We start from the raw sequence: 23451 nt of genomic DNA, 5'->3' as shown, positions 1-23451 counted from the left end.
AATTCAAACACAATATTTATTAATGAAAATAAAGAACATGTTTCTGAAATATTTCCATTTGAATTAAGGCCTTATATACTACACAAGAAGTCTTCAAGCAAGTTTTAAGAAAATACTTTATTTTTGATAACTCAGAGATTTTTCTATATGGACAGTATAGTGCCAATTGTGGATAGAACAGTATTCATGAAATTCAAAAAAATGGTACTGGGTCCTCAAGAATTGCAGGTGGTTATAAGCCTCCAATTGTGTTTGTCAGAAACTGGAGCTGATCCTCTATAAAACAGTATGTTCTCTGAACCACTGAGGTGTTTCTCCAGTACTCGGATGTCAATCAAAGTCTTTCCTGTCATGTTTTTCACAGTTCTGTTCACAAAAGCCTAAATATGACATTGAGCTGAATGAACCTGAAAGACATTGTTTGAGTGAAAGCCAGACACCAAGAGGACAAAAGGACTTCTTACCAAGTGGAATCTGAGAAAACTGACTTCAGGTTATGTAACACTGAGGGGAGGTTGACCCTGGCTTACACACTGTAGATTGAGATGTCTAAACAGTTGTATTGGGAAGATTATTCCAACAATGAACTGTATGGATATTGACTACAGTTAATATGATATTATGTTCATCTATGGAGTGAGTTTATCTTCTGAGATATTCCCCCAAACAATAACTGTGTAGTCACTCAACAGTGGACACATATGTGAGAAGATAATGTTGGACACGGTAAATAAAGTTTCAAGCACCACACGGTTGTATAAGACCATTACTAAAAATACAGGAAGGAGAGAAATAAATGCATTATGAAGATCTCTCTGATTATAAGTTAGACTATACCCTATTGAGGTTTCTTCATAAATATCAACCATACAAATTTTTATTTTACATTATTAAATTATAGCACCATTTGCTTATATTTAAAAATTTTAAGATGTAAACAATAATTTATTATATTTCTAATTAACCTACTACTAGATTCATAATTATAATGTTAATCAATCTACTTTTCAATTCCTGTATTTCTTCTAATAAATTACAATATTTTAGAGATATCAATAATTTTGTCTTTTACCTAGTAAGAAAAAAATTTACAAAGTCTATGACTCACTCAAACAAGTTTATAGTAAGAACAGTTATAAAATGATTTAAAGTGGAAAAAGAATATAATATATTTGGGGCTACCAGGCACTGATGAAATGTGTTTTCATGTCTGCTCTGACTGAACCAGGTTCAGCCACACATTCTGGAACCATCTTCTGGACCAATAGGGAACTGGTGAGATTCTTCAGTTATTTGTAAAAGACCTATTTACAGAAAAATTTATGCATAATCTATAAAATAGTTATTTACACTAATTTGTCTATTTTTCAATTGACACCACATTGATGGTCAGACAGAATTAAGGAAAGAACAGCTGGAATCTATGTGTTCTAGTCACACGCTATCAGGACACATATTGTAAGAACCTACTGTAGTGTTTTTGAACTTGAGATTGTGCATGCTATGATTCTACACTCACAACACCTACTTATGATTTCCTTTATAACTCCCTAGAACAAATCCCTAGACAGCAAAAGCAGACAAATTCAAGGGGCTTTCCATGTACTTAATTTTTCTTTTGCATTTAAGAGGAGAATACTTGTACATTTTGTTTATTAATTTACTGACACTGATATGGATATGGGAACAGTCTTTGGGATATAGTGTTAGAATCTCAATATCATGTCACACATATTTTTATTAGAGTGTAAATACTTATAATTGGAACCTCTAGTTCTTGGCTTTGGTATATTTTAGGTCTAACGAAACTGTTTAAAACTTTCTCCCTGCTCATACCTAGTCCCAACAGTCATGACTTCTGATCCTCAACCTGACCCTAGGTAACATGAGACTGAATAAGCTGCTCTCTGCTTTATGTATAATTATTCAATTCATTGTTATAAGTCCTAATATCAAGACTCTAAGAATCTAGACATTCTGTGTCTACCCAAACCTTCAACACTCACTGCTGGTGTCCCTGCAGCTGTGATAAAAACTGATGACAGAGGGGACAAGGACTGGAGCTGACATCTGGTGAAACATGCACACTGGAGGCTGAGAATTTTGTGACCTGAGTGTTCAGGACACACCTGCAGAGGAACCTGTTCTTTGTGTTTTGATGTAATGTACATTTTACCAAGAGGGAAATACATAAAAATGTGAATTGTCAGAAATGATAATGAGGTGAACACTTTTAAGTCCTGGTGGTTTAGAATAAGAAAAGAATTAATATTAACTTTTCAAGACGTCTTGTGAAAGAAACATTAATTCAGGCTACAAATAGTTTTTCCATCATGTCTACAAAAAGATTCCAAAATAATTACAGATTACTATAAATTCCTAAGCATACTTAATGAACTTACACTTAAGAAGTGTCCTAACTTACAGTCTCCTTTTGAAATACACATTTACATACACACACACACACACACACACACACACACACACACACAATGTATTGAATGGGATTAATTGGAAAGGTATATATAAACACATGGTACATATAAAATTGTATGTCAATCTGTCTGACAAGAAGAAGCAAATGTATAGCGCATATGATTTGATTTGTGGATTTAATGCATTGGTTCTAACTTGGGAAAAATAGGAAGCTTGATAGGCTTCAACAAAGATGCTTGATCAAAGATGTTTGTTCTATGCAAACTACTCTGCCCACATGCACTGGCCAAGATGATAGAACCAAAAGAGAGGATGACATGCAAGAAAATGTCTGTTCATGAGGACATTAGAGCTATGTGCTATACTTAGACTCAAATTTCAGTCAAGTGATAGAAATATTTGAGAATAAAAATGAGACTGATACATTGGATGAGACAAAAAGGTTAGGAGTTAAAGGTCCTAACCTTTTACAAGTAGTAGTATTTTGAAAACAATATTCATTAATCCACATGAGGAATACTTTTTGAAATTTTCTATATGTATCAAAGCTTCATATAAACTATGGAGCATGCACATTGGGCTAACTCTCAACAGTGGATGAGATAATGAAATATTTTGTTTTTTAATTATGTGTATATGTTTCTGTGTGAGTAGTGTAGTGTGTAAGGGGACAAATATTGACCATGGGTTCTCCAGACTTACAGGTTGGTATGATTTAAAATTGTGGGTACAAAAAATTGAAACTGTTTCCCTCCAAGAACTGTATGCTCTCTGAAGCATTGAGCTGCTTCCCGAATGCACAGATGAGCAGTGGCAACCTTCTCTTTTATGTATGCTGCAGTGCAGTCCTCAGCAGTTGAAATATCAAACCAATCTGCATGAGCATGGAGGGCCTTGTATCAGTAATACCCAGGCATCAAGAGGACAAGATGACCACCTAACCTGTGCAACTTAAGATCATCTTAGAAAAAGTAAAATTAGGGAAGTCTGATCATGGTTTGGACAGTGTAGAGTGAGAAGATTAAGCAGTTAGTTGGAAAGGATTATTCCAAATAATAAGTTATATGGAAGTTCATCAAAATTAATAAGAACACATCCTGTTTTTAATATATGGAGAAAGTCAGTTTTAAAGTTACACAGACCCCCAAACAATAACTAATCATTTAGCCCAAAGAACCACTGATTATAAGTCTGATGGGAAAGCTAATTTTTACCATGATGCAAATGCATGAAATGGGATCTGTCAAAAGCAATAATCAATTCTGTTTTTTATGGGACCTTCTTGGTGTAGAAGGAAACTATGGATATTTCAGTTTCCAGGGTGTTGTGTGAAAATGACTTTAAATTAGGGAAGCTGTGGTTTCTATATCACAGGTGCAAAAGCAAAGAGGACAAATTACAGCTCTTTTAAACTTCTCTGGCTTATAACTGAACCTAACATCCAACAATTGTCTGGTGAATACTTCAAAATATCTGCATACACAAGAAAATGTGTGAATATGCATGAGTGTGTAAAACATATAAAATTATATGTCATTCTATCTAATAACAAGAAGCAGATTGTTATCATACAGGGCTTGTGGGAAAAGATATTTGTTATAGTATTTGAACAAATAGGAAGTTTATTAGATCATGACAGTTAAGAGAGGATTCTAGAGAATTTTTTTTCCAATTTGTGTTTGGAAAATGAAAACACTGATTCTAATATTAAAACATATTCTCATGCAGCACAGTCTAGAACTTTTTATCTAATTAAGCAACCACATACTGGTCTTGGGAAACACTGTTCATCCTCAACGCCCCCTGCTGGTCGTGACTGTCTCCATATGGAGGTTTTTGTGCAGGCTCACACTGGAGTTCTCTCTTTGTGTCTCTGGCACAGAAATACATGGCTGTGTCCTCAGTTTGAAGACTGTTCAGTTTTAAGAAAGCTTGGCTCTTGGAGGTATCCCTGGTGACGGTGATTCGGGACTGGAGAACTGAAATATAATGTGTGCTTCCACCACTCCATATTGCTCCTATCCACTCCAGACCCTTTCCTGGAGGTTGGCGGATCCAGCTTACACTATAGCCGGTTAATGAGAATCCAGAGACAGTGCAGGTGAGCGACAGACTCTGTGATGGCTGCACCAGGCCAGGTCCTGACTCCTTCAGCTGTATCTGGGACAGGGCATCTAGGGACAAGCAACATCACCATCAGTCATATAACCCATAGATGAAAAACCTGGGTCCCTTTCCTGAAACACTGAAGCACTTACAGCTTGGAAATGTCACCAGGCAGAGGAGCAGAACCAGGAGAGCCATGCTGTGTTGGAGGCTCTAGTCAGAAGGAGATGGGGCCACTCAGCTTGGCCTAGGATTTCATCCTGAGCTTGTGGACTGCTTTGCATTTGGGGCGGTTCCAGAGAGCATAAAAGGAAGCACAGGCAATGTTTCCAATTTCTCCTCCAGGAAACTGAGATTTGCTTTGTGCTTCTTAGAGGTACTTGATATTGAACCTCAGGAACATTTCCGTGATGTTGTCTGGATTTCCAATTCTAAAGAAACAGGAAATATTATTAGTCATATTGTACAGGCTTTAGAAGCAAAATATGGAAGTGTTTACATTAACTAGATCCAAATTCATTCAGTGAAGGTAGAGAATATGAGGTTCTCAATATATGTATGTATCTCTATAACTTACAGGAGAGAATTTAAATGGTATCAGTACTTTTGGTGATCAGAAATCCTGTTTAAGGAACTACTTAAAATTCTTTCTCTTGGTGTCTGTGGAATTGTTTCATTTTTATAACTTCTCAGGAAATAACTTGTGAGGAAACAGCTCACACACATTTCATACATGTGATTTCACATGTTTATCTGTAAGGAAATCTGTGGGACTTATTTGGGTCCCATCTTATTAGGCTCAGATTTCACCTTCTCACTTAGGAACATCCTACCTGGACACTAGTTTTCAATCCTCTTGATTTATTTCAATCTATCCATGTAGTTTTATATCTTTGTCTCTCACTCTCCTAAGCTTGTATCCAATCACAGTTTCCTAAATATGATTGTTGCTTTGGTAAGTTATGGAAAGCTCAGCTACTCATAACACTTCATAAAAAGCAACAGCATGCAGCCAAGTTTGAGGGTTATGTTCATTGAAGTAATAACAAGATAGAGAACATTTAGTGATGACAAGAAGTGGAATGGAAGGCAGATATGAACATGGGAACCCTGTGACTTGAATGATAGTCAAGGCATAGATAACAAGAGTTTCTAGTGTCTTTTCCTGTGTCTTGTTAATGCAAATCACCAGGAAGAAGAATTGCAGAGCTGGAACCAACCTGTTCTTTCAAGAGTCAGGAAATGTCTCTCCTACTTGGCATTAGAGATGTCACAATTTGTGTACATTATTTCTTTATGCATACTCTTTTCACTTTTTACTGTGAGTTGCAGTTTTAGAAAATGCTTTTCACAGCCATCCTGGGAAAGCACTGATCATCATGTACAGTATGAGTTCAATCTTCCCTGTGTTTTTTAATGCTTCAGGGTTATAAAAATATTTTTCAGACATTATGCTTGGTATGTTTCATTTTGTGTTTGTTTGATATTTTCATTGTAGTTAAATAATTTGGGAAGGAGTATCTCAGAAATAAATGCACAATTCTTATATTATATTGGGGAACTAGGTATAAATCCCCTTATTAAAATATTTTTTTGTCCTTAGTTACTTCAGAGATCTGTCAGGTTTTTATTTCTGTGAAAAGATACCATGACCACAGCTGTTATAAGGAAACCACATAATTTAGGGGGCATTCCTACAGCTCTAGAAGTTCAGATCATTCTCATCATGGCAGGAAGAATGGCAGCGTGCAGGAAATCATGGTTCTGGAGGAATAGCTGAGAGTCCAACATCTTTCAAGGAACAAGATGTCAACTGACAGACTGGGCAGCATCCTGGGCAAAGAAAACCTTAAAGCTGACCCTCCACAGTGACAGATTTCCTCCAATTAGGCCATGCCCACTCCACCAATGCCACATATCTTTAAAGTGTCACTCCCTTTGATATTATATAGGCCAATTTCATTCAAACTCCCACAGAGAGTTTGTGTCCATATTCTATAATATCTTACTCCTTGGGTTTCTTTTTTTTTTTTCATGAGACTCTCGAGAAGGAAGTCACTGGGAAAACATCATTTGCCAAGGGAATTCATTCATGGTAAAGTCACACATTATTCATTATTATCTTCTATTTGAGAGCTGTATCCTTATTCTTAAGGGTTTATTCAGTCATTTCTTTAATTTTGTAAAGTGGATAGATGGATAATCGCTAAATGGGTCATGTAGAATTAACAGTATATTAGCCTGTCCATTTGTGTGGTTGTCAGAATCTTTTTGCATGATATAAACTAGGGTCATCATGGAAAAAGGAAACTTATTTGGAAAAAAAAACCCTACATTATATTGGTATGCAGGTAAGACTGTGATGTCATTGTCTTGATTAGTAACTGATGTAAGAGGGCCCAGACAGATGTAGACATTAACATCCATAGGCAGGTGGTGATAGTGCATTGTATGAGGCAGCAGGTTTCTAACCATGGAGAACATGTCTATGAATTGAGTTTATTTGTGATCTCTGATTCAGGTCCAACTTTCAGGTTTCTGTCTTGATTTCACATCCTAATTTTCCTCCATGGTGGTCTATAATATTTAAGATTACACAAAACCTTTCTTTTCCTTGTTGCTGACCACATCAATAGGTAGCAGACTGGGATACTTTAAAATTTTTATGATGAGAGAACGGGTTGAGAATTGTGACAGTGTGTATAACTTCAACCATAGTCACACATACAGTAACACTTTTAGGTACAGCCTCACTCCACAACACACACATTCACATTCACACAGAATCACACTTAAAGATATGGTCACAAATATAATTACACATTCAAACACACACAGGGACACAGATGCACACATAGCATGCACAGACATATCCACATCTCTACCCCAACACCACCAAAACAACCCCCACCACCCCCACTACCACATCCACGTGTAAAAATAATTATTCATTAGCAGAGGGGCTGAATGTCTATCTTCCTCTCTTTTTCACAGGGTCACTCTGGTTGGCTTGGTCTCACTATGTAGACCAAGCTGATATAGAACCATGTGGTGACTGAATCAAAGGGGTGCAAATTCACTCCAAGCCATCTCATACAGAGTCCCTAAAACTTTGAAATAATTTTTTCATATAATAATTTTGATCATTATTTTCTTCAGTAATAAGGTGCCTGTCTCACAGAATGAGTGTTTCAGTTTAATTTTCAGCACTTAACTCTGAAGCTGGTGGTGATGATTTATCCTTATATTCTTAGAACTGGTGAGGTAGTGAAAGGAGCTTCTCTGTATCTTGCTATCCAAGCATTCTATCTTACCCTCCTGAACTTCAGGTTTAGTGTGAGACCCTCAAAAAAAGAGGAATATGTCAACTGAAGAATACACTCAGAATCAACTTGTGGCCTCTACACCCATGTGCAAACATACACTGTGATATTTAGTGTTTCCATTCATTCAAACATTTCCCTTTCCATGAGATGAGCTCATAGTTTATAGTTATTTAGTTATGGAAGCTGCAGACCTAAGTAGAGCTGATTGTTATGGAAGGCAAGAGCAGGACTCCTCTGACTCATTGTATACTTACTCCCACCCCAAAACTTTCATCTGCCCTTCCTACTCTAGGAACTATCATTCCTTCTCCAGTCATAAGATTGCTTGTTTTAAGTGTATCAATGTGAGAACTGATATTATTTTGTATATAATTCTGATATTTTCCTTTTTATTTTGAACTTGGTTCTTGAACTTAATATCTTGCAGATGTAAGGCAAGTACTATAACTTAGAGCTATCCTAGTCCTCCCCTTCTTTCAAATATCACATTTTACATCAGAAAATAATGTTTTGATTATAACATTCAAAAACAAACACCAGCCTCTATAAATTCTACTTGATAGCCAGCACTTATGACTGCATGTAACACAGTAGAAAAAAGTATAGTATCTATATTTTGAACATCAATGTCCAAAATTTAGAGTAGGAAAAACAAATAAAACAAAAGAAATAAAATTAGGCCAGAATCTCATTATTTATATTTAAAACCACATACTTGAATGAAATGGTAAAAAAAAGAATGTACTGTGCAATTGAACAACACATTGTCTGCAACACACTGAGGAAGGCAGGGGCTACTGAGTTGTGCTCTACATCACTGGTGTTCTGATTGTCAGTTTGAATCTTAAGCAGAAAGTGGACATGGGTTTTGTTTAGAGCCTTTATAATGGATCAAAGGAGGCCCCGACTGTAGAGTCAATCCCCCAAGTCTTCCAGGGCACCTGACACCTCAGCTGGGCATTGGGATCTGAGGATGATGTGGGAACCTCAGTAATCCAAACTATTAACATACTATAAGAAAATGTACTCTCCCAGGACCTGATGGGTTCAATGCAGAATTCTACCAGAACTTCCAAAAAGACCTAATACCTATACTTCTTAAGATATTTCATAATATAGAAACAGAACAGTCATTGCCAAATTCCTTTTATGAAGCTACAATTACCCTGATACCTAAACCACACAAAGACTCAACCAAGAAAGAGAATTACAGGCCAATCTCACTCAAGAACATCGATGCAAAAATTCTCAATAAAATACTGGCAAACAGAATCCAAGAACACATTAGAAAAATTATCCACTATGATCAAGTAGGCTTCATCCCAGAGATGCAGGGCTGGTTCAACATACGAAAATCTATCAATGTAATCCATCATATAAATAAACTGAAGGATAAAAACCTTATGATCATCTCATTAGATGCAGAAAAAGCATTTGACAAAATTCAGCACCCCTTTATAATAAAGGTCTTGGAGAGATTAGGGATACAAGGGTCATTCCTAAATATAATAAAGGCTATTTACAGCAAGCCGACAGCTAACATCAAATTAAACGGAGAGAAACTCAAGGCCATCTCACTAAATTCAGGAACACGACAAGGCTGTCCACTCTCTCCTTATCTCTTCAATATAGTGCTTAAAGTTCTAGCAATAGCAATAAGACAAAATAAGGGGATCAAGGGGATTCGAATTGGAAAGGAAGAAGTTAAACTTTCGTTACTTGCAGATGATATGATAGTGTACATAAGCGACACAAAAAACTCCACCAAAGAACTCCTACAGCTGACAAACTCCTTTAGTATCGTGGCAGGATACAAGATCAACTCTAAAAAATCAGTCGCCCTCCTATATACAAAGGATAAGGAAGCAGAGAAAGAAATCAGAGAAGAGTCACCTTTCACGATAGCCACAAATAGCATAAAATATCTTGGCGTAACTGTAACCAAGGAAGTGAAAGACCTATTTGACAAGAACTTTAAGTCTTTGAAGAAAGAAATTGAAGAGGATACTAGGAAATGGAAGGATCTCCCTTGCTCTTGATTGGGAGGATCAACATAGTAAAAATGGCAATACTACCAAAGGCAATCTATAGATGTAATGCAATCCTCTTAAAGATCCCATCAAATCTCTTCACAGATCTTGAGAGGACAATAATCAACTTTATATGGAAGAACAAGAAACCCAGGATAGCCAAAACAATCTTATACAATAAAGGAACTTCTGGAGGCATCACCATCCCTGACTTCAAACTCTATAACAGAGCTACAGTATTGAAAACAGCTTTGTATTGGCATAAAAACAGAGAAGTCAAACAATGGAATCGAATAGAAGACCCAGATCTAACCCCACAAACCTATGAACACCTGATTTTTGATAAAGGAGCTAAAAGCACACAATGGAAGAAAGAAAGCATCTTCAACAAATGGTGCTGGCATAACTGGATGTCAACCTGTAGAAGAATGAAAGTAGATCCGTGTCTATCACCATGCACAAAACTCAAGTCCAAATGGATTAAAGACCTCAATATCAATCTGAACACACTGAACCTGTTAGAGGAGAAAGTGGGAAGTACTCTACAACATTTGGGCACAGGAGACTGCTTCCTACGTATAGCCCCTGCAGCACAGACATTAAGGGCAACATTGAATAAATGGGACCTCCTGAAGCTGAGCAGCTTCTGTAAAGCAAAGGACACTGTCACTAAGACAAAAAGGCAACCAACTGACTGGGAAAAGATCTTCACCAACCCCGCAACAGACAAAGGTCCGATCTCCAAAATATATAAGGAACTCAAGAGACTAGACTTTAAAATGCTAATGAACCCAATTAAAAATTGGGGCACTGAACTGAACAGAGAATTCTCAACAGAAGAAGTTCGAATGGCCAAAAGACACTTAAGGGCATGCTCAACCTCCTTAGCAATCAGAGAAATGCAAATCAAAACAACATTGAGATACCATCTTACACCTGTCAGAATGGCTAAAATCAAAAACACCAATGATAGCCTTTGCTGGAGAGGATGTGGAGTAAGGGGTACACTCATCCATTGCTGGTGGGAATGCACACTTGTGCAACCGCTTTAGAAAGCAGTGTGGAGGTTTCTCAGGAAATTTGGTATCAACCTACCCCAGGACCCAGCAATTCCACTCTTGGGAATTTACCCAAGAGATGCCCAATCATATTACAAAAGCATTTGTTCAACTATGTTTATAGCAGCATTATTTGTAATAGCCAGAACCTGGAAACAACCTAGATGCCCTTCAGTGGAAGAATGGATGAAGAAAGTGTGGAATATATACATATTAAAGTACTACTCAGCGGTAAAAAACAATGACATCTTGAATTTTGCATGCAAATGGATGCAAATAAAAAACACCATCCTGAGTGAGGTAACCCAGGCCCTAAAAGATGAACATGAGATGTACTCACTCATAATTGGTTTCTAGCCATAAATAAAGGACATCGAGCCTATAATCTATATTAGAGAAGCTATATAAGAAGGTGAACCCAAAGAAAAACATATAGTTATCCTCCTGGATACTGGAAGTAGGCAAGATTGCCGTACAAAAAATGGGAACATGAGGGTGGGGTGGGATGGGGGAGGGGGGTTGGGGAGAGAAAAGTGTGAAGTGGAGGATGGGAAGAGATTGGGGAAATAGGATGGTTGGGATATAGGAAGGGTGGATATGGGAACAAGGAATTATATATCTTAGTTCAGGGAGCCATTCTAGGGTTGGCAGGGACTTGACTCTAGACGGGTTCCCAGGTGTCCAGGAAGTCGCCCCCAGCTAGGTTCTTGGGCAGCTGAGGAGAGGGTGCCACAAAGGTCCAGATCCTATTGCCATACTCATGAATATCTTGCATATCACCATAGAACCTTCACCTGGCATTGGATGGAGAAAATGACAGAGCCCCACATAGGAGCACTGGACTGACCTCCCAAGGTCCTGATGAGGAGCAAAATGAGGGAGATCATGAGCAAGGAAGTCAGGACCTTGAGGAGTGCCTTTACCCATTGAGACAGTGGGAAAGATCTAAAGGGAGACCACCAAGTCCAGTTATAATGGGACTGATGGAACAGCCGACCAAACCAGACTCTCTGATTGTGGCTGACGGTGGAGGAGGACTGAGAAACCAAGGACAACGGCAGTGTGCATGAACTCCACAGCATGGACGGGCTCACTGTGAGCCTTGTCAGTTTGGCTGCTCACCTTCCTGGACTTAGGGGGGAGCTGGGAGGACCTTGGACTTAACATAGTGAAGGGAACCCTGATGGCTCTTTGTCTTGGAGAGGGGTGGAGTGGGGGTATGAATGGAAGGGAGGGGAGGGAAGGGGTAGGCGGAGGGGAGGAGATGGAAATCTTTAATAAAAAAATTGAGAAAAAAAAGAAACAAAAAAAGAAAATGTGCTCTCTTAAGCAAACACAAACTCCCAGACATAAACACAGACAGACATAAAACAAAAGAGACAAACCTAAACAAAGAAATATATACTAGAGCAAACATATATGTGTATCAATGTATTATTGGAGTTTCATCCTTTCTACTTAAAATATCATGTTCACTCATAATATAGCTTGATAATATTGATGCATCCAGTACCCTCTCTCTCCTGCATCCTACTCTGGATGACCCTATGTTTCCTGAGCTATGTGTTGTCCTGTGGACTGAAATCTCAGAGAAGTGATTGAAATGAATTGTTCTTGAGAAGAAAAATGAGACAGTTCTTTTCATGAGAAAAGGTGTTCTAACCTTCGACAGGGAGTAGTGAGAATTCAAACACAGCTTTTATTATTCAAAATGAGTTATTAATACTTGAAATGTTCCCTGTTCCATCAGTCCCATTCCAACTGGACTTGGTGGTCTCCCTTTAGATCTGTCCCACCGTCTCAATGGGTAAACGCACTCCTCAAGGTCCTGACTTCCTTGCTCATGATCTCCCTCCTCTTGCTCCTCATCGGGACCTTGGGAGCTCAGTCCGGTGCTCCTCTGTGGGGCTCTGTCATTTTCTCCATGCAATGCCAGGTGAAGTTTCTATGGTGATATGCAAGATATTCATGAGTATGGCAATAGGATCTGTACATTTCTGGCATCCTCTCCTCAGCTGCCCAAGGACCTAGCTGGGGGCGTCTTCCTGGACACCTGGGAACCCCTCTAGAGTCTGGGACTGATGGAACAGGGGACCAAACCGGACTCTCTGAATGTGGCTGACGGTGGAGGAGGACTGAGAAACCAAGGACAATGGCAATGAACATGAACTCTACAGCATGGACGGGCTCACTGTGAACCTTGTCAGTTTGGTTGCTCACCTTCCTGGACTTAGGGGGAGCTGGGAGGACCTTGGACTGAACATGGTGAAGGGAACCCTGATGGCTCTTTGTCTTTGGAGAGGGGTGGAGTGGGGGTGTGGGTGGAGGGGAGGGGAGGGAGGGGGGAGGAGAAGGGGAGGAGATGGAAATCTTGAATAAAAAATGAGAAAAAAAATACTTGAAATGTTTCATTTTGAATCAAAACAGCATTTATACTACACAAGAACTTTTCCGTCAAATTAACTCCCAACACTAGATGAGTAATTCTTTTAGTAAATACTTTTTGTTGTTTTTTTTTTTTTCAAGGCAGGGTTTCTCTGTGTAACAGTCCTAGCTGTGCTGAAACTGGCTCTGCCTTCTGAGTGCTGGAATTAAAGATGGGCACCACCACCACCAGTCAAATACATTATCTTGAGTTATGCATATGTGATTCTGTGTGGACGGTGTAGTGATCATGGAGACAAAGAGTGGTCACAGGGTCCTCTGGATTCACATGTGGCTATGAACTGCTCTGAATCTAGAGTTTACAATCTGCTGTTTCTTCAGTTTCTTTCATATCTGATGCTAATCACAACCAGAGAATCAGTTCTACCTTGTATGATAGTTTTCATTTTGTTCACGTCTGAGTACACCCTAAATTTAAAAGGCAACTTAAATGGGGCAGTGGAAATAGCACTGCAGTTCAGGTTCTTGCTGAAGCAGAATCTTCAACTGGGATTTAACTACGAGCTCAAAATTCAAGGCTACAAAAAAAAATGTGCAGCAGCCAACAAGTTTTCCTATTCATAGGATGTGGAGACAGCCTAATCACTGGGACTTACAGTCTAGTCATTTGTGATATACAGGGCAAGGTGTAGAAAATCTTTCTGTCTATGTGTTGCTTTTATTGGTTAATAAAGAAAGTGCAATTGGCCAATGGGTTAACAGAATATAGCAGGGATGATATTGAAGATAGGGAGAGTCACTGAGACTCCATGTAGCTGCCAAATTAGAAAGACATGAGCCACCAGGTGGAATCTTGTCAGTAGGGAGGATATGAGCATTGTGGTAAGATGTAAATAGAAATAGGTATTTAACAAAAGATATAACAGCTACCTATCAATATGCTTAAATGTTTGGCCAAGCAGTGATTTAAGTAATATAGTTTCTGTTTGATTACTTTGGGAGTCTGGGAGGCTGGGAATTGAACAAACAGCCTCTGGTAACAAGGCCATTTGATATAACTTATCTTTAAAATAAGGTGCTGGTTGATAGATGAATAAATCACATATCAAAATGTATACAAATACACACATACATGGGGCGGGGCTAGAGGAAGGGAGAGAAAGAAAAAAACAGTATAACAAATACATACATGTATAGAAATAATTTTATAAAATAAAAATGAATAAAATAAATACAAAAATCACTTACAAAACTGAAAAACAAATTTAAATAAAAATTTGGACACTTTAAGGATTATTACACACCACACCTGTAGAGAGAATTCCTGATCATGATTTGGAAAATCAGCACAGACAAAGATGTGTCTGGCCTTTTATATCTTTCCCAACAGGCTCTACTGTTACCCAGAGCTCTGTGTGAACTTAGTGCCCCCTGCTGGTCCTTAGCAGGGAAGTTTGCATCTGAGCTCACAGTAGAATTCACTGTGTAGTTTGCACAGTAATACATGGCTGTGTCCTCAGACCTCAGACTGACTATTTCCAGGTACAGAGTGTTCTTGTCCCTGTCTCTGGAGATGGTGAATCAGATCTTCATGGCATCAGCATAGTAGTTGTTGAACTACTACCACCCTTAATGCATGAAAACCACTCCAGCCCCTTCCCTTGTGCTGGGCAGGCCCAGTTCATGTTATAGTTACATGAGTTCCTGCATTGACAGAATCTCAGGAGCTCTTCAGTCTTTACTAAGAATCCCCAAGACTCCACCAACTGCACCTCTCACTAGACACCTGAAAGCGCAGAGAAATCTGATCATAAAATTGACCAAAATCCATTTGTTTCATTCTCATGCACTCACGTGACAAACCTTCTCATCTCTATAAATTACCTTTTAAAACAATGACAAGAAAAAGTGAACTAAAACTCAAGTCCATGGTGAGTGGCCTGTTTTTAGTGCTAATTAATGAATGGGAAGACCTGGGAATTTAGGGCTGGGCTCCTTAGCCAGAGCTGCAGGATCAGGTCAGTGCTTGTTTTCATGGGCACAGAGAAGACTTATTTGCATGTCTTTCTACTATAGGAAGTACTGGAGTTGGATCTCAAAGGAAGGCATCTCTCAAAGCAGATAATAGTTATCAAAGACAATGAGGATATTCATAGAAATTGACACAGTATTGTAGTTCAGTATTCATCTTTTCCTGATTAAGGATTCATCACCTATTGTTCTCTTTTGTGCAATGGCACAGAACTTGCTTAATTCCTATGATATATGTCTCCATTGGATAAATGTATAACTAAAGAGTTCCATACATATCTCTGTTTCTATATACAAGCTCATCCTTTCTCGTTGTCTGTGCTGGACATTTCTACTCCCTGATTTGTCTCTTAGATAGAGTCAGACCTGCAATCAGATCTTTGCAGAACTCCTTGTCTGTTATGGGAATACTTGGGAATTTTCTGAATTTTAATTATTTCTGAGACAATGCTGTTTCCAGGCAACAGGAGACTTAGAAATGAGACAAGTCTTGTCATTGTCTTACTACCACTTTGCAGTTACATGTTTGTATTTTTATCAAACTCACTTTCTGCATCCTTATGTTCTCTCTTTGATTCATTTAAGCTTTCTTCCATTATCTTCTTCATGTTTACACCAGGCAACTCATGACTGCTTTTACATTGTTTTAGCCTGGTTTTTATTTCATTCAGTTAATATAATTAGCATATCCTGGGATTTTGATTAAGTTTTAGGATGACCTTGCCTTTTATCAGTTGTTAAGATTTTCTTAAATTCTTTTGTTTCCTCCCTACTCATCCCCTTTCTCTCAGCACACCTCACTTTTGCTTTCACATCATCAGTGTAACCCTGATTTTGGTATTTTTTGTATCTCACATAAGATGTTTTCCCTTCCTAGGGTTTCCATTCTAGTTCCAAAATCTACAAATAGAAGCAAGATCACCAAACACATAATCTAGGTTCGAAAAAATGATCATAACAGGCAGTGTTCCTCCCCACCAATCTTTATTCTACTGTTTGACACATGAATTTCTAGTGTCATTCGTGTTCCTCCTAGGCTGGCTGAACACAGAGGAATAAGAGGCAGAAATAATATAAGAGGTGGAGCATGGGGAGCAGTGCTATGAAATCCTGTGTACTGGATGTGACATGGTAATCACATTCATGAACTCATAATGGCTGCTGTTTTTTGTGTAAGCCATACATAAGACCAAGTCTGCCAAAACCCTAGTGGAGATTATTTTCAGACATTACTTCTTACTGAGGAGCTATTTGATGTAGACCATTTTTTGAGAGGAAGAATGCTTCTTATCTAAGACTGTAGTCATTGGTAGTTTCCTGTGTTACAGTGCTTGTCTCCACACACACGCACATATGGCCAACATTAAGTGACCTTCTACTTGTCATGAAGTGGTGAGAAACTTAAATAGGAGAGGATATGGAAGGGAGTTGAAGGGAAAATAGCAAAGAGAGGTGATCATATTTAACTGTATACAAACAGAGTATACAATTCTTTATAAAAATGAAAAGTAGTTCCTACTGAATAACTAAATGGTTTAAAGAACATTTTGCTAAATGTGATATGCAGGGGGTAGTCAAGAAAACCCACAGTAAAAAGAAAAATGTTGAAGGTATAATATATATTATTTCAGGTGCTACACTGCAGTTGCCATGATAATCAATTCAAGCTTGGGACAAGTACAAAATCATACAGGGAGAGAGAGAGAGAGAGAGAGAGAGAGAGAGAGAGAGAGAGAGAGAGAGAGAGAGAGAGAGAGAGAGAGAGAGAGAGATAGCATGTCTGAGAGAAGAAGTAGAGACATAAAGACCTATTGAGGTGGATGGTGTTTAGGGGGTTCCAAGAGTAAAATGAGTTTTAGCTAGGTCACAAAATGGTCTATTTTAGCCTTCAAGGGGAATCAGGACAGGCTGAAAGCAGGACATTGGGATATTTGAAATGCAGAAAACCAATATAATTGTTGCAGGGTAAAGGCTAATGGCTAAGTTTTGAGAAGAACATAGGGGCCAGGAGGAAATGAAAATTTACTACTCACTTTTTCTTGCCATATCAGGCAACTGAGTGATAAATGATTGGTGAAAATATAGAGAACCTTAAGTGAGAGGGCCTGATACTGAATAGTGTAATGCAGCATTAGCAAGGGCTTTCTGAGATTCCTTAGTGCAGATTTGCACAGAGTAAAATGTGCAACATCATTCATTGTATTGTTGTGGTGGCTTAGTGAGACAAGTGCAGGGCTCTTGATAGTTTCTGATTATTATATGGGGTCTCCTCAATAAAGAGGTACCAAAAAGAAAAATACAAGATACTGGTTGAACAGTGGGTGGGAATTTGTTATTCCCTATCTGTAAGGGTGCTTAAGAGGAGGAAGTATATTACTGGGCCTTCCAGGCCTATAACACAATTGTAGGATTTCTAGAGGGGGAGGTTGATAATAACCATAAATTTTTATGTTTCATGAATTTGTTAAAAATATATCTAATTAATATTTCTTGAATATCTGCTGAGTTTCCATGTAGTGAAAAGCGAAGACCATTCATACCATAGATTCCCCACCATAGAAGACACAGGTATTTGACCAGAAAGGCTGAAGACAAACAAGCTATGAGTATAGAAAATTATTAAAAATTACAAAATTCATTATAAATTTCAGTCAGCATCTTTCTAAAGAGGAAAGAGCCAGAAGAAATCATCCAGAAAATTAAATATTTCTGTATATGAACATCAAAGTGACTAGTAAAATTGTATGATGTACTATTAATAGGAACTTTAGGGGAGAAATGAATGTTTTACTATCTTACAGGACAATGGTTTCACCAGTGTTTACTCACAAAACAACTATTGTGATGTACAAGATTTTCATTAGTCATCAGAAATTATATTATACTGAAAATACTTCGATAGGTTTCTTTTTAAAATTCTGATTAATGTAACTTCTAATCCCACTTTTATTAAAGGACAGGCTCCATGCTAATGACACATAGAATTAGGACCATGGGAATGTGAGAGGTAGAAGCGCCATTCATTGAGGGTGTCTTTATGGAACCTCACACCTCAGGCTTTTTGATGCAAGATCCAGCTGGAGAGACAGTGTCACTGTGGTATCAGGAAATGAACACCGAAATTAAAATAAAATCTATTTTAAATGAAAATGTCATCCCATTTCCACACTACTCATTTAGAAGTTGCTGATCACATGGCCTTTGTTCTAATTCTCTGAAGGTCTTTATTTACCAATGTCAAGCAGAACCATGTTCTAATTGAATGGTGTAGTGGCATTTAATTTGTTCTTTAATAAGTAAATATTGGCTGAGGAACAGAAGAATAATACAACCACATGGGTCAGCCTTACAGAACAGGCAGCAATGAAATACACATGTAATCCCAATAGCCACAATAGATTGCCATAGAAAAAAGGACGATAATGGTGCACACCCTTAATCCCAGAATCGGAGAGAATTATAAAACAGGAAGAGACAGTTCTCAGTCTCATTCTGAGTTTCCTGGGGGCAGGTTCACCATTTAGGACTGAAATATAGGAAAGAGCCAGTGGATGGCTGTTTTGCTTTTCTGATCTTCTTGTTTAACCCCAATTTCTGTCTCTGAGTTTTATATATCATGCTTCATTTGATGCCCAACATTAGGGATACAAATTCACCAGAGCCATTTGCCTGAGGCATTTTAGGCACCAGCTCAGGCCAGAGACAGGAGTGGAATTCCAGCTCTAGGAGTTAGAGCACAAATCTAACCACCTGGATTTACGAGATGCACTAGTTCTCCCAGCTCCCATCCTCCCGACTTAACTTCTCCTGCTGGCTCTCTCCTTGCTGCCACTCCATGGGGCATACACACAGCTTCTTGAGGTATTACACAGCTTCCTGTGGCAGTCACAGTACTGAGGCTTTCCCCCAGCCTCACGTACATGCATCCACTTTGGCCATCACAGGTTGCCCTGACTCTTGTGACATTTTTGCAACTGCTTTATAGCTGCCCTGACCAGTGTCTGTTTTTTTTTTTTTTTTTTTTTTTTTTTTTTTTTTTTTTTTTTTTTTTTTTTTTAAGGACTGGCTATCTTTTATTTATTTTTTTTAATTTTTCTTAAAAATTTCTGCCTCCTCCCCACCTCCCACTTACACCCCTCCCCCCCTCCACTCTCCCTCCCTCTCCTGTCCAAAGAGCAGTAAGGGTTCCCTGCCCTGTGGGAAGCCCAAGTTCCTCCCCCCTCCATCCAGGTCCAGGAAGGTGAGCATCCAAACAGGCTAGCCCCCCCCCAAAGCCAGTATGCATAGTAGGATCCAAATCCAGTGTCGTTGTCCTTGGCTTCTCAGCAGCCCTTATTGTCTGCCATGTTCAGAGAGTCCGGTTTTATCCCCTGCTTTTTCAGTCCCAGTCCAGCTGGCCTTGGTGAGCTCTGATTAGATCAGCCCCACCATCTCGGTGGATGGGAGCACCCCTTGCAGTTCAGACTTCCTTGCTCATGTTCTCCCTCCTTCTGCTCCTCGTTTGGACCTTGGGAGCTCAGTCCGGGGCACCAATGTGAAAATTTGTAATAATATTAAGAAGAAGAAGAAAGAAAGAAAGAAAAGAAATAAGGTTACTTCATGTAATTGGTTTCAACTAGTCTCAGCTTAACTAGACCATGGTCCCCAGTATCGGTGGAAGAGTTATTGGAGAGAACAAGCTAAGGTCCTGGGCAAGAAGACAGTTTCAGAAGTTTTTCAGGCCTCCTAAGATCAAATTCTTTGTGAGGGCCCTTGTGGTGATCCAGGTAGTCAAAGTATATCCATGAACACATATTGTCCCTCTGTTATTCAACAGTCTTGACTGGTTGGAACAAGATTTAAGAATTAGGAAAAAGAATTGAATCATATACTAAGGTTATACAAGCCCCAAGAGAACTCTTTGGTGACTTTTGTAATGATTAACTAAAGTTGTACAACTAGGGGTAGCAGATCCAGAATCTGATGTGTCCACATTGAATCTCTGGCTTGGGAAACTGCTAATTTAGAATGCAAAAGATACTTGTGTCCTTAAAGGTCAGATTAGCACCTATGGTCAAATGCATCCTACACATAGACAGTCTTAAATCCTTTGACTATAATAGTGAAGCTTAGTTAAAAGAAGTGATTTCCAAAGGTATGATGAGACATCAAAATACCAAATGCTTTAATTGTGGTAGAATAGGCCATCTGGAAATGGGACTGTAAACTGGGATTTCCTAGAAATAATGTTTCTTCTGGAACTTACCCCTATTGAAGGCTCCATTATCATTGGCAAACTCCTTGAAAGACCTCTCACAGGTTTTCAGGAGGAACATGGTCTAGTCATTCCCAGTCACTGTAGAGCCTATTGAATGAGAAATGATCATCACCAACTGCACATCAGGCAAAGGAATGATCTCAACATCATGGGATCACTACATGTTATCTCTATTATTGGTATTCTACATTTTATGTTCCTCAGTTTGTTGTGCATAATCTGTTTATTGTGAGTGGTAGCAATGGAACTAGATCTTAACCTAGGTGAGACAATCATCCTTGTAAATACTGATGGGGAACCAAGACTATGAATGCTGTATTCTTCTTATTCCTGGTATTCAGGAAGTTAGAAGAATATTTTTCAGATATGTTTAACATATCTCATTTTGAGTTTGTCTGTTATTCTCATTTTGGTTACAAAATGGGGGGAGAATTATCACAAAAAATAGTGAAACATTTCTGATACTACATTTGGGCACTTGGTATAAGTTGATTTATTCAGGAATTTTTTACTTTGGTTACTGCAGAGATATTTTGTATCTGTATTCTCTACTCTCTGGATCCCCAAGCTTCTTTTTTCTATGAATCTATCTAGAATAAAATCACTAAGACAAAGTCATTTGTAAGAGGAATGAGTTGATAGTAAAGTCACACTTTATTTATAATTATCTTCTCTTTGAGAGTTGGATCCTTATTCCTAAATGGTTCATTAGTTATTTTTTTTTCTTATGCAGTAAATAAATGGCACTCATTTGATGGGCCATGTTGTCATGACAATACCAGCCTGTCCATTTGTGTTGTGGTTAGAATTTCATCAACATAATACAGCATAGAGTCACCAGAGAATAAAGAACCTCAGCTGTAAAATATGCCTCTATAATTTTGGTCTTCATTCAAAACTGTGGGAGTTGTTTTTTTTTGTTTAATGATTGATATGGGAGGGCCAAAATTGATATTGAAGAATCCATCCATGAGAAGGTGTTCCTGGTTTGTATAAGAAAGCAGACTGAACAACCATGGAGACCAAGCTGGTAAATCAGGATTTCTGTTTCAGTTCACACCTTCAGGTTCCTATCTAGATTTAATGTTCTGATTTTCCTCATGATGAATTGTGAGAGTTAACATTACAGAAACCCTTTCATTCCCATGTTGGTTTTGTTCATAGTGTCGATCACATTAATAGATCACAAGGTAGGACAATTGAAAATTCATCTCATGAAATTAGGGAAGTAAGAGACATGATAGGCTGTCCAACTTCATCCTCAGCCACACACAGAGTCCCCCTTCCAGATACAACCACACATTCCAACATACACAGACAGAGACTCATGGAGAGATAATGAGAGTCTCACTTCCAGATACAGTCCCATACCCATCCTACATACCCACAGTCAGAAACACTCTCCCATATACGGGTAGAGGGAATCTTTATTGACAGGGTCATCTGGGTGCCCTGGACTTTCTTTATAGGCCAAGCTATGAGAGACAGTTTTGCTTCTGTCTCCCTACTGAATGGATTAAAACTATGTTTCACCATGCTCAACCATCAAATGCAGTGTTGTTGATAATTAATTAATTTATTTCCTTCAAAAAATTCAATACAATATATTCTGGTAATTATTTCTTTTCTCTCTTCTTTTGCAGATCCTGCCCATCTCTTCAATTACAGATTTCCATAAAATGTCAGAGTTTGAAGGGTCATTTACGGGTTTGGACATGAGGCATTCATTTCCAGATAGACAGTTAATGCTTTAAAAAGCCATAATTGGCAATACATTTTCTCTCTTAAACATTATTAATATTAAAAAATATTAAACAGTATTAATTCAAAATAATTAAAAATTATACAATACACATATTTGATTTTACAGATTACATTTCATTTATCAGTGTATAGTGATAAAATTCAGGGATCAAGAGTTGGCTCAGTGGTACAGCACCTGCCTCCCAGGATTAGTATCTTAGCTTGATTCACAACTCTTTGCTTAGAAGCTGGGTGTTATGGTTTATCCTATATTCCCATCACTTGGGGCATTGTGACTGGAGGCACTGTAAGTGTTGCCATCCAAAGATTCTATCTGCATATTTGTGCCCCAGGTTCACTGTGATATCCTTCCTCAAAAATAAGATAGAAATCAACTGGTGAACATACACAAATTCAACGCTATCCTCCAAACACATGTGAGAACCATGTACTATGCATACACAGTCTATTCAATTAGCATTTACAGCCATCCAAACATTGTATTTTCTCTGCATGGGATTCAAAATTTGTATTAATTTAGAACTGTGTCATGGATGTTGCATACATTAGATGATCTGCTTGACATGGAACCGAAGAGATGAACTCCTGTAGACTTGTTCCCTCTCCACAACTTTCCTGCTGTATTTCCTACTAAGGAGACTTCCATTCCATTCACAGCCATGAAAGTGGCTCATTTAAGACTATGAAAGCAAGAAATGATATTTTTCTAAGAGCTTAATTCTTTTTTTTAAGTGAGTTTGGTTCGTAAACTTCAGACATTTTACATGATGACAAAGCACTCTACCACCAAGCTACAAGCCTAACTCAATCTTTTAAAACATCACATTTTTCTACAGAAAATATTTTTTGATGACTGCCCTCACTTATGCACTATTAAAATAAACAGCAGGAACCACAAATTCTTCTTTCTTGACACCCAGCAGTTATAACCGATTCTGTAAAAGATCAATTTACGGCCAGGCAGTGGTGGCTCATGCCTTTAATCCCAGCACTTGGTAGAAAGAGGCAGGCAGATCTCTGTGAGTTTGAAGCCACTGTGGTGTACAAGAGCTAGTTCC

This window comes from Arvicola amphibius, chromosome 7, assembly GCF_903992535.2.
Source record: "Arvicola amphibius chromosome 7, mArvAmp1.2, whole genome shotgun sequence".
In the NCBI taxonomy this organism is placed as follows: domain Eukaryota; kingdom Metazoa; phylum Chordata; class Mammalia; order Rodentia; family Cricetidae; genus Arvicola; species Arvicola amphibius.
The sequence above is the reverse complement of the archived record's forward strand: the minus strand, read 5'-3'. Positions refer to the sequence as shown.